We start from the raw sequence: 11,457 nt of genomic DNA on the forward strand, positions 1-11,457 counted from the left end.
TATCTATTATATAAGAAGAAAAAAACTGTAGGTTTTCCAATTTGATAATGGGAATTTTTATCCCTCTGTTACTATGCTAGTACTGTTGCTACACTACTACAAGATCTTGTTTTAGCCTTTGCTATCACCATCACCCATGTTATATGTATGTATATATATATATATATATATATATGTGTGTGTATAATTATATATATAGGTGTGTGGTAAGTAGCTTGCTTACGAACCACATGGTTCTGGGTTCAGTCCCACTGCATGGCACCTTAGGCAAGTGTCTTCTACTATAGCCTCGAGCCGACCAAAGCCTTGTGAGTGGATTTGGTAGACAGAAACTGAAAGAAGCCCATCGTATATATGTGTGTATATATATATATATATATATATATATATTTATTTATTTATTTATATAATGTGTTTATTTTGGGAAGTCCAGTGTGTGGCCTTATTCTGTAGTAATGCCCCTTATATAAATATAAACGAATAATTATATTCTCAGGAATAGAAATTTCCCTTATGAATTTTTTTACACACTGGCTTCCTGATAAAATTCTTGTAAAAGACTTTTATCCTTTTTTGAATTTATATATATATATATATATATTGGGGATAGGATAAAGTTTATTACCAGATCTTCAGCTTCCAGACACAAATAGACACAAGAAAATTTAATAGTATATTCCAATTTTTATTTTGAATGCTCAAACAAACACAGCTAAAAAAATTTTTAAGTTGCTGCTGTATCAGTTTACTGGATAGAATAAATATGTCAAAACACTGATGTCCCAGAATCCAGTTCAGCAATGAGCTGAGAGTGTTGAACACAGTGTCATCATAAAAGACAAGTTATTTTCTTATGATATACCCTGCAGCGACCAGTATATTTTGTGTCTGAACCCATCAAGACACATCAAGAATAAATATGCAAATATTTCTTCCAGATACTGTGGTACATGATGCAAATAACGATTTTTCGTAAACAACATAAAATCTTTAAAAGTAATTTTATTAAAATTTCCTACACTTATTGAAAAAATTCATCAGCACCGTTGATGCCATAAAAACATCTGTCGAATAATCTTACTACCATCGCTAAATGCACTTGTAATTGAATGAACAAATACTTATTACTGCTTCTTTAACAGAAACTGGCTTTCTTATTTTCCAGTAAACTGAAATAAGGTAGACGTGAATGATGGTTCTCAAGAAAAGTCTAGCAACTGAGTGACAGCAAATAAATTTAAGATAAGATATTACTCATAGGCATTCATTAGTCAACCCAATCAAGAGATTTTCAGCTGACCTTTCTTTCTGTATTTAGAGATTGTGACAACTCTTTCATTATATTTTGATCTATTCTTGTATTTGCATCTAATTACACGTATGTTAGCAACAGAAATAAGATTCAGTCTTCATCTTTCTTTAACGAAATCGTCTTAATAATACTACAGGACAAGGACAGCCTAAATTCGAAAAATGATATTCTCACAAGATGTCTACTAAGAAATTTTCAAACGAAAGACACATCAGAGATTTTCAACAAAATGTTTGGAACAATCTCCCATTTTGTTTTTTTTTTGTTGTTTTTTTTTGGTGTTCATTCTTTACTGCACTCTTTTTCCTTTCAGTGAAATGAGCAGAGAGAGAGAGAGAAAATGGGAGAGCGTTTCAGATTGTTTATTGTGCTTTTATATAGATTGGTGAACGAAGAGAGAACTCTGAGGTTTTTTGAAGCTTAGTAAGGTCTTTTTACAGTTTCAATTTACTCTGTTTCGCACATTTTTATTTAATTTTTCTTCTCAACACATTCTTTCATGTCATCCTATAATATTGTAGTATCCTCTTCCTCGTCGCTGCCGCCACCACTGCTGCTGCTGCATAAATACATAGAATTTAATTAAATTAAAACAGATGGACACATTGGTATATTTTTACCTAAAACCTCCAAGAAGGTAAGAAGATAGACAAAGATCATGCTGTCTTCACTTCAGCTTAGAAGCTACTTCTAAGCTGAAGTGAAGACAGCATGTTCTTTGTATTTCTATGTATTCTATGTATTTATGCAGCTGAGGATTGCTCTGCATTTAAACTGATGTAATGGTTGCATTGTTCAATTAAATGGAGTCGCTTGAAACGATCGTACTGCATTACCTCTGGATATCCTGTTGCTTATTTTGATATATATATATATATATATATATATATATATACGCACACACACACACACACACATATATATATTTATGTATATATATTATATCTATCTACATAAATATGTGTGTGTGTGAGTATTCATGCATACATATACATATACATGCACATGTATATAACATATACATATTTATGTATATCTATCTATCCATCTATCTATCTATCTATCTATCTATCTATCCATCCATCCAATATATATATATATATATATATATATATATATATATATATATATATATATATATATATATATACATATATATATATATATATATATATATATATATATATATATATATACATATATATATATATATATATATATATATTTGCATGTATATGTCAAATATATACAAAAATGCTCGTGCTCAGGTTTACTGACATACATATACATATGCACAGGCATATACAGCTGTACAATGTATACACAGATATCTTTATACAAAGGTTACTATAGTGATATAAATACAATGCAAACACATGCACCCACAACTATATACACGTGCACATATACACACATATCCTTACAAGCTACTTACAAACTTAGATACATACACATGTATATGTGTGAGTGTATATGTGTACGTGTGTGTGTGTGTGTGTATGTGTGTGTGTGTGTGTGTGTGTGCATCCATATGCATGTCTGTGAGTGTGTATATTAGCAATTTCAAATAACTAAATATTATCAATATTCTCAGATGTGTATGCAGATGTACTCACAGATACATTTATACAAATACATGTATACACATCCTTATAGAGAGCTAGGTACATATATATAAGTAGATGTATGTGTGTGCGTGTGTGTATGTATTTATGTATAAATATATATATATATATATATATATATATATATATATATATATACAAATATATATTTACCCATCCTTATATAGAGGTACTCATATATATATATATATTTATATATATAATGGCAAGTGAAGAATAGAGTTGTTGGTTCTACACGTATGCATATATACATTTATTTGAGTATATATACAAACATACATACATACATATATATGTATAGGCGTATATATATATATATATATATATATATATATATATATATATATATATACACACAAACACATATATATGTACACACTCATAATATTTATACACTTGAACATACTAGAATATACTCAGGTTTAGACACTCACACACACACACTGACTTATACAAACATTCAGGATATTGTCATCATTATCCAGAACCCACACCACCTACCTCACCACCCCTCCACACATACACACACACATGCACGCACACACACACACACATGGACGCACACACACATCCCTCTCTCATCCTTTTCGCCATCATTACCGTTAATAGATTCTACTGAAGTAAAAAATTATCAATCTTTAAATTCCAAATATATCCACCTGACTTGGTACAGTAATGAAAGATTTTTCGCTTGAGCGAACATGATGTGTGGCCCAGGTAGTAGCAGTAGTAGCAGTAGTAGTAGTTGTTGTTGTTGTTTAAAGTAAGGAAAAGATGGAGATGGAAGTGGTGGTGGTGGCAGTTGGTTTGGAGAAGAAGGAGGTTCTTTTTAGCCAGCCAGCAAGACTATATAAATCAGCTACCAAAAGAAGCGGCTTCTAGAAGAAGCTGAGTTTCTTTGACAGAACAACAACACAATGGTATTCTAATGTCCAAAAGATTTCGTACATCTGGCATGAGATGTCATTGATCTGAGTTGTCTAAGTTGAGTGAGCAAATTTATTTATGATAATTCAACAATATATTTAACTGGCATATATACATACATATATATATGTATATCTTCACATGTCTTTATTCATGTGTGTGTATATATATATATATATATATATATATATATATATATATATATATATACATATGTATATTTTCATATGTCTTTATTCATATGTATATGTATATTTTCATATGTCTTTATTCATATGTATATGTATATCTTCATATATCTTTATTCATATGTACATATGTATATCTTTATTGATACATATATATGTATAAACTCTCTTTAAACTCTTTAAATTGTTTCAGCTCTAAAGCTGTAGTCATGCTGGGGCACCAATGTTGGCTGTGTTACACCATCATTTGAAACCTCCTCTGAGGTTAGGAAGGACATCCAGCTGTAGATGATGATGATGATGATGATAATTTATCTATTTATTTATTTATTTATTTATTTATTTATTCATATTCTATCATGGGTAATCGTGAAGAACTTCAGGAGTTAGGACGAAAGGCAAAGTTGACCTCAGCAGAATTTGAACTCAGAATGTAGCGATGGATGAAACACTGCTAAGAATTTCATCCAGCATGCTAACGATTCTGCCAGTTTACTGCCTTAGTTCATAGTAATAATAATAATAATAATAATAATAATAATAATAATAAAAAGAAAAAAAATTGCTTTCTAATTGATGTATCAATATCAGCAGATGACAACGTTTCCCTAAAAGAAATGGAAAAACCTTCAAAATACAAAGACCTGGAAATAGAGGTAACTCGAATGTGGAATCTAAAAACAGAAACAATTCCTACCATAGTGGGTGCCTTAGGTATAATAAAAACATATTCAGACAAATACATAACAAAAACACTAGGACTTACAAATATATACAACATACAGAAAATTGCACTACTGGGCACTGCACACATCCTACGCAAAACACTTTCAATACAGTAACCATAAGAGCATCACAGCAAACCACAGCACATACCCAAGGCGCACAGAGCTGCGCTTGGTAGTGAAGTGAAAGCACGTTATAAAAATAAGACTACTGAACAATAATAATAATAATAATAATAATAATAATAATAATAGTTTCTACCATAGGCACAAAGCCTGAAATTTTGGGAGAGGGGACCAGTCAATTACACTGATCTCCAGTGTTTCACTGGTACTTAATTTATCGACCTTGAAAAGATGAAACCCTGCAAGACAATTATAGGATTAGTGTCAGGGTAGACTCTTTAAATAATCCTTTGTAGTAACTGAGCCATTCGGCTCTTTGTTCTCCGATGATGTCTGATGCTTAGAGAATGGTGAGCATTGTGGTGTGGCAACATCTGAGAGCATTTGTGTTGAAGAATTCAATGTTGCGAGACTGTTCTTTGTCATTTTATTGTGAAGATGCACGCGCACACACACACACATACACGCACACACACAACACACACACACACACACACACACACACACACACACGCATTCATTTGCAAGCCATAGATACTCATACATGCAACAATCCAATAATCCTTGCTCTCTCTCTCTATCTATCTCTCTATCTCTGTCTTTCTCTCTCTCCATCTCTCTCTCTCATACAGATACACACACTCTCTCTCTCTCTCTCACACACACACTCTCTCTCTCACACACACACACACACACATATCAATATAAAATAGATACATACACAGCACATGTTCTGACGCTGACATACAAGGGTCCAATTAATTTGCATTATGTCTGATTTTTCATCCATGGTGTACTTCTTTATTCCCATTGAATCAAAATGATTGACCGTCCAATAAATCATTAGGCCATTCCTTGATAGATTTCTTCCTTTTATGGCTGAACCAATCACAAATGATGAAGAGAACGCAAAACAAAACAAAATAATAAGCACATAAATAATAATGATAATAATAACAACAACAATAATAATAATAATAATAATAATAATAATAATAATAATAATAATAATAATGAGGATGATGATAATAATAATAATTTTTTCTTTCTTTCGTTCCCTTTTTTTTTTTTGCAAAGGATTAATATCAAAGACTAAAGGAATGTCGCAAGGATAAATTAGAATTTTTATATAATTGACTCTCTTCGTTCATCTGTCAAGCTCATTACCAAATGAATAAGCTTTTATAGATCTCATGCTAGATTTACGTTAGCAAATGATTGAAGTGTCATCTTTGCTGGAACATTATTGAATCCATGTTAACTATACAGTATTGAAAGTTTCTATGTTATTCTTTTCACGTTGTTTATTTATTCATGTATTTACTCATTAATTCGTTACCTCGAAACTGAGTTCGTTTGAATACAGTTTCACTCATGTGATCTCATATTGCAGTAATCTACGTACAATTATTTTGGTTAGCGTTATTTTCAAATGAGATGATTTTAGTAAAGCCATATGCTCAAAGTAAGGTTTCTTTCATTAGAAAAATGATGCTAAAAACAGTTATAGCTTATTTCTTACTCTCAAAGGAAAGAGATTTTAATATAAACTGGATGTTAGATAGTTTTTACCTGAAAGAATAGCACTGCTTTACACAAATGTGATACAGTATTGACTTAATAAGCCTTCAATATGCCTGCTAGTATATTACAGTTGCATACAGAAATACAGTGTCCCTACCAGCAATTAATGCATAAGTACCAGCTGCCAGGAATGTGTTTATTATATAAAACTGATATAACCAATTGTGTTACATTGTTATATTTGGTGGCTATTTAAGCAATATGTTTGCAGATGGTTAACCTTCAATCTGCCAATGGGTCCAATGGACCCATTTCAGTTTTTCAGTTACTTTTTCTCACTGTTTATATTATTTGATTCCGCTGATTTCTTGTGACTCTCATTTTTTCTTGACTCTCTTTTATTTGTCAAATGGGAAATTTTTTGTATGTTTATAAAAGCTAGAAAATTTCACTTTATACACTAATTACCGTATGGGCCCATTGGACCCTTGAATTAAATTCAGACAATACTTTTGTCATTCTAAACAGAATAATAGTAGTATAAAATATTATTTTCCTAGATATTAATCAGATATAAAATAGACAAAATCGTATGCAATTTATTTGCTGAATTTTAGATAAAATAGGAAAAATTATGAAAATATTCCTGTAAATGTGTGTGGTATTGCATCACCTTCAACGTGCTATGTTATAGGGTGATGCAATATTTCTATGTAATGGTGCACTTCTTACAATATATTGCATCATCTTTCAGGAAAGTATAAATATGTGAGAGAGCAATATCTGCCTTTGGTCTGCTATCAAGTTTCATATAGTTCAGTTGTGCTTTCCAATATGCCTAGATGTGAAAAATTGATTGAAGACCAAATGTCGAAAGGGTTACTGGAATTAGATGAAGAATGGGAAGAAGATAGTAGTGATTCCTTCTATTGTTCTGAAGATGATGGTGAAAGTGATTATGTGCTGGATAGTTTAGGTTCTGTGTCATCAGATGGTGAAGATTCATGTAAGAATTGTAATATCCATGTTTGTCAAGAACATTCCAATGTTGTCTACATTCACTGCCATGAGGAGCTGTAATTCTCTATTTTTGTACATGGTTTAGCCAATTCTTGGATACATGGTGATAACAGTGGCACATATCACCTGCCACCCATGCCTGTTAAACTTGAAAGAAGGCAGTGAAAATCTCTCAATTGCTGGACATGTTCCATTGATGTTGCCTCTGTGTTCAATCTTGGGCATTTCTTACTGGGATACAGTGTGAAATGCAGAGGTGATGAGAAGAGCTGGCATAGGAAATTTGCAAGACATAGTGACTAAGTGATGGATGTAGTTTACTGGTCATGTGTTTCAATTACTGCAGAAGAGATATGCTGGCATAATGATGGAGTGGACACTGGAAGGAGGAAAAAACTAAGTGGAAGCCTAAGGAAGATGTGGTACAGTACATTGTAGGATAACATGATAGTAATGGGAGCAAGCCTGAGTGAAGTTAAGGGGAAAGCAAGCAACTGGGTTTTTTTAAGGAGACTTGTTGCCCATTGTTCTAATAACACTGGAGCATCTAAGAGCTTAGAGATAATCAAATATATCAACCCAGTACATAATTGGTATGTATTTTAACAACCCCTAAAGAATAAAAAGCAAAGTTAACCCATGTAGGATTTAAACTCATAACATAAAAGTATATTAATAAAATGCCATAAAAACTTTTTTTTTCCTTGCTTTACCAGCAATTCCACCACTCCAAACATTAGATGATATTCGTTCTTGGAATATTAATTTTCATGAAAAGAAAAGAACAATAAAAAAAAAAAGTATCAGTGAATGGTCATCCAGAGATAAATAATGTCAGTATGGTCATATTTCAAATATATCATATATCAATGATGTCATATACTGCTGACATATTAGTCATACAGTCTTGTATGAAAGGACTCAATCTTGACACTGAAGTTACCAAATCTGTTATATTAGGTTGTCAGATAAATTCATTAGTTTTTTTTTTCTCCTTTTTTTTGGCACTCGATTATCATATGTCTGAAATGAGGTAAAATTTATTCAAATTTCAAAAAAAATAAAAAACAATAAACAAAGATTGTAGAGGAAGAAAACAAAACGATAAAAAAAATAGCAACAACATAAAATACTGTGATAAAAATATTTTTTTGTATTAATTCAAATAGCATTGAAAAAGATTAGAATAAATGGGAAAAAAATAAGGAAATTTATCTGACAACTCAATAAATATCTCGCATTTAATGCCCAAGAGTCTTGGAGTTGCTGCAAAGGATAGAAAATTTGTCAGAAGCTGCAAAGAAAGCAAGTCATTACATCTGGTTCAAGAAAGAGGATGAGTGGTGCAGCAAGAATGAGTACGGGGTTGGTAGAAACATTTGGCCCAGAGTCACAAAATTTGATTTAATAAAGCTCATGTTGAACATGTGGGAGTTTTGTCCTCTACATTGGTGGGTGGCCTTGGGCAGATCTGGTGTTGCGGCAAAAGACCTGAAACACTTACAGAAGCTGCTTCATCACCTGATGAGACACCAACTCTTCTGCATTGGGAAACAGAAGACAGCAGCATCCTCGAGACACTAGTGTTCACCTTAAATGGTGATACCCAGTATTTTCTCAAATCTGAACTGTTCTGCTCGCAAAAGAAGTAGGCTGAGAATTAAGTGTGTTTCACTTGCTTTTTTAATTGATAGTTTAGTTATCCGCTTAGCTATTGCAATTTCACTGGTGAATCAAGGAAAGATCATTTGGCAGAATGAATTAACTTACTAAGGTTTTCAATGTAAAATCATCATCATCATCATCATCATCTTTATCATCATCATTATCATCATCACCATCATCATCATCATTATAATCATCATCATCACCATCATTATTATCATCATCATCACCATCTTCATCATCATCATCATCTTCTACTTCATCATCATCACCATCATCATCATCACCACCACCACCACCACTATCACCAACACCACCATCACCGCCGCCACTGCCACCATCCCCATCATCTTCTACTTCATCATCATCACCAATACCATTATCATCTTCATCACCATCACCGCCACCCCCCATCATCATCATCATCATCATCATCATCATCATTTAACATCCGTTTTCCATGGTGACACGGTTTGGACAGTTTGACAAAGGCTGGCCAGCCAAAGAACTGCATTAAGCCCCAACTCTCTGCCTTGGCATGGTTTCTACGGCCGGATGCCCTTCCTAACGCCAACCATTTTACAGAGCGCACTGGGGGCTCTAACGTGGCACTGGAACGGGTGCTTTACATGTGGCACTGACATGTATGCCTTTTACCTGACCCCAAACAGCTGCTTTTGCATGTGGCTCCAGCACAGGTGCTTCATATGTGGCACCAACACAGATACTTTTAATGTGGCACCAGCATGATATTAAAATGATATCAAATATCCTAAGTACCAAAGTGAGATGGAAAATGCAATGGGTTTGTTTTTTTTTCATATATTTTTTTAATCTCAAATTGTTGTATATATCTAAAAGCATTCCATCATTCTACTACAGATATCATATATTAATGATATCACATTGTATGTATAATAATAGTTTTGCTGGGGCTAGAGAGATATCACTGTGTTATGATTCATGTTTTGTTATTTCATACAAATATAATTCATATATGATGTCATTTGTGTATGAGACATCACACATCTGCTGTCTCTGGGTCATTACTTATATATGTGTATATATATATATGTGTGTGTATGTGTGTGTGTGTACAGACATATGTATACACACATATATATACATACATACACACAAACAGACATACATACATACATACAAACACACACACATATACATACATATATTTATATACATACATATATATATATATACATATATATACATACCTACATATATATATATACACATACACATACACATATATATAAGTATATATATGTGTGTATGTGTATATATATATGTATATATGTGTATGTATATACATTTATATATATATTTATGTATATATACGTTAATATTTGTTTTTATTTTTAGTGACAGTGAAAACAGTTTTACATTAATCTGAGGGGGGTTATTCTATACTTTTGTGGGGGTACCAAATTAATTATTCTTAAACAAGAATATTGTTGACAGTTAATATAAAAATAAATATATATATCATACAGAATCTTTTATTAATATGATATCTGTATGATGTGTGACTTCTTATGGACATAGGTATTAATCGCGGTCAGATAAAAAAAAAATACCATACAGTATTCATTCTGACCCTTTATGATGTAAGTTCCAGTCTTTTGGGGGTTAACCTTGCCTTTCATTCATCTGGTGTTGATACAGTAAAGCACTAGTCACACATCGTCATCATCGTCATCATCGTTTAACATCCATCTTCTCTTCTAGCATGGATGGGATGGTTTTACAAGAGCCGCCTAGGCCAAAGCCTGCACCAGGCTTCTGTGACTGTTATGGCAGGATTTTTACAGCTGGATGCCCTTCATAACACCAACCACTCAGCAGAATAGATTTTGTGCTTTTTTCGTAGCACAAGCACAGGCGAGGTGAGAAGTACTTTTTATGTGGCACACGCACAGGCGAGGTCAGTTTTGGCAAGGTTTTTGCAGCTGGATGCCCTTCCAAACACCAACCACTCAGCAGAGTGGATTTCGTGGCAGAAACACCAAAAATTCGAAAGAATTATTGGCTTAAAATTTTGGCACAAAGCCAGCATTTCCTGGGGTGGGGGGGGAGCAGGAAAGCTGATTACATCATGACAACGATGATGATGATGATGATGATGATGATGATGATGATGTTTGGCCAAGGAGGAATAGCACCTTGCTTTGAAACACATAGGGTTTAGCATCAGAAAGGGCATTCAGCTGTAGAAAATCTGCCCCACAAAATTTCTGTCTAAAGCATGCAAGCGTGGAAGAATAGACATTAGAACGATGATGATGATGATGATGATGCTGCTGCTGCTGCTGCTGATGATGATGATG

Source organism: Octopus bimaculoides, chromosome 20, assembly GCF_046866305.1.
Source record: "Octopus bimaculoides isolate indiv1 chromosome 20, ASM4686630v1, whole genome shotgun sequence".
NCBI classification, from domain to species: domain Eukaryota; kingdom Metazoa; phylum Mollusca; class Cephalopoda; order Octopoda; family Octopodidae; genus Octopus; species Octopus bimaculoides.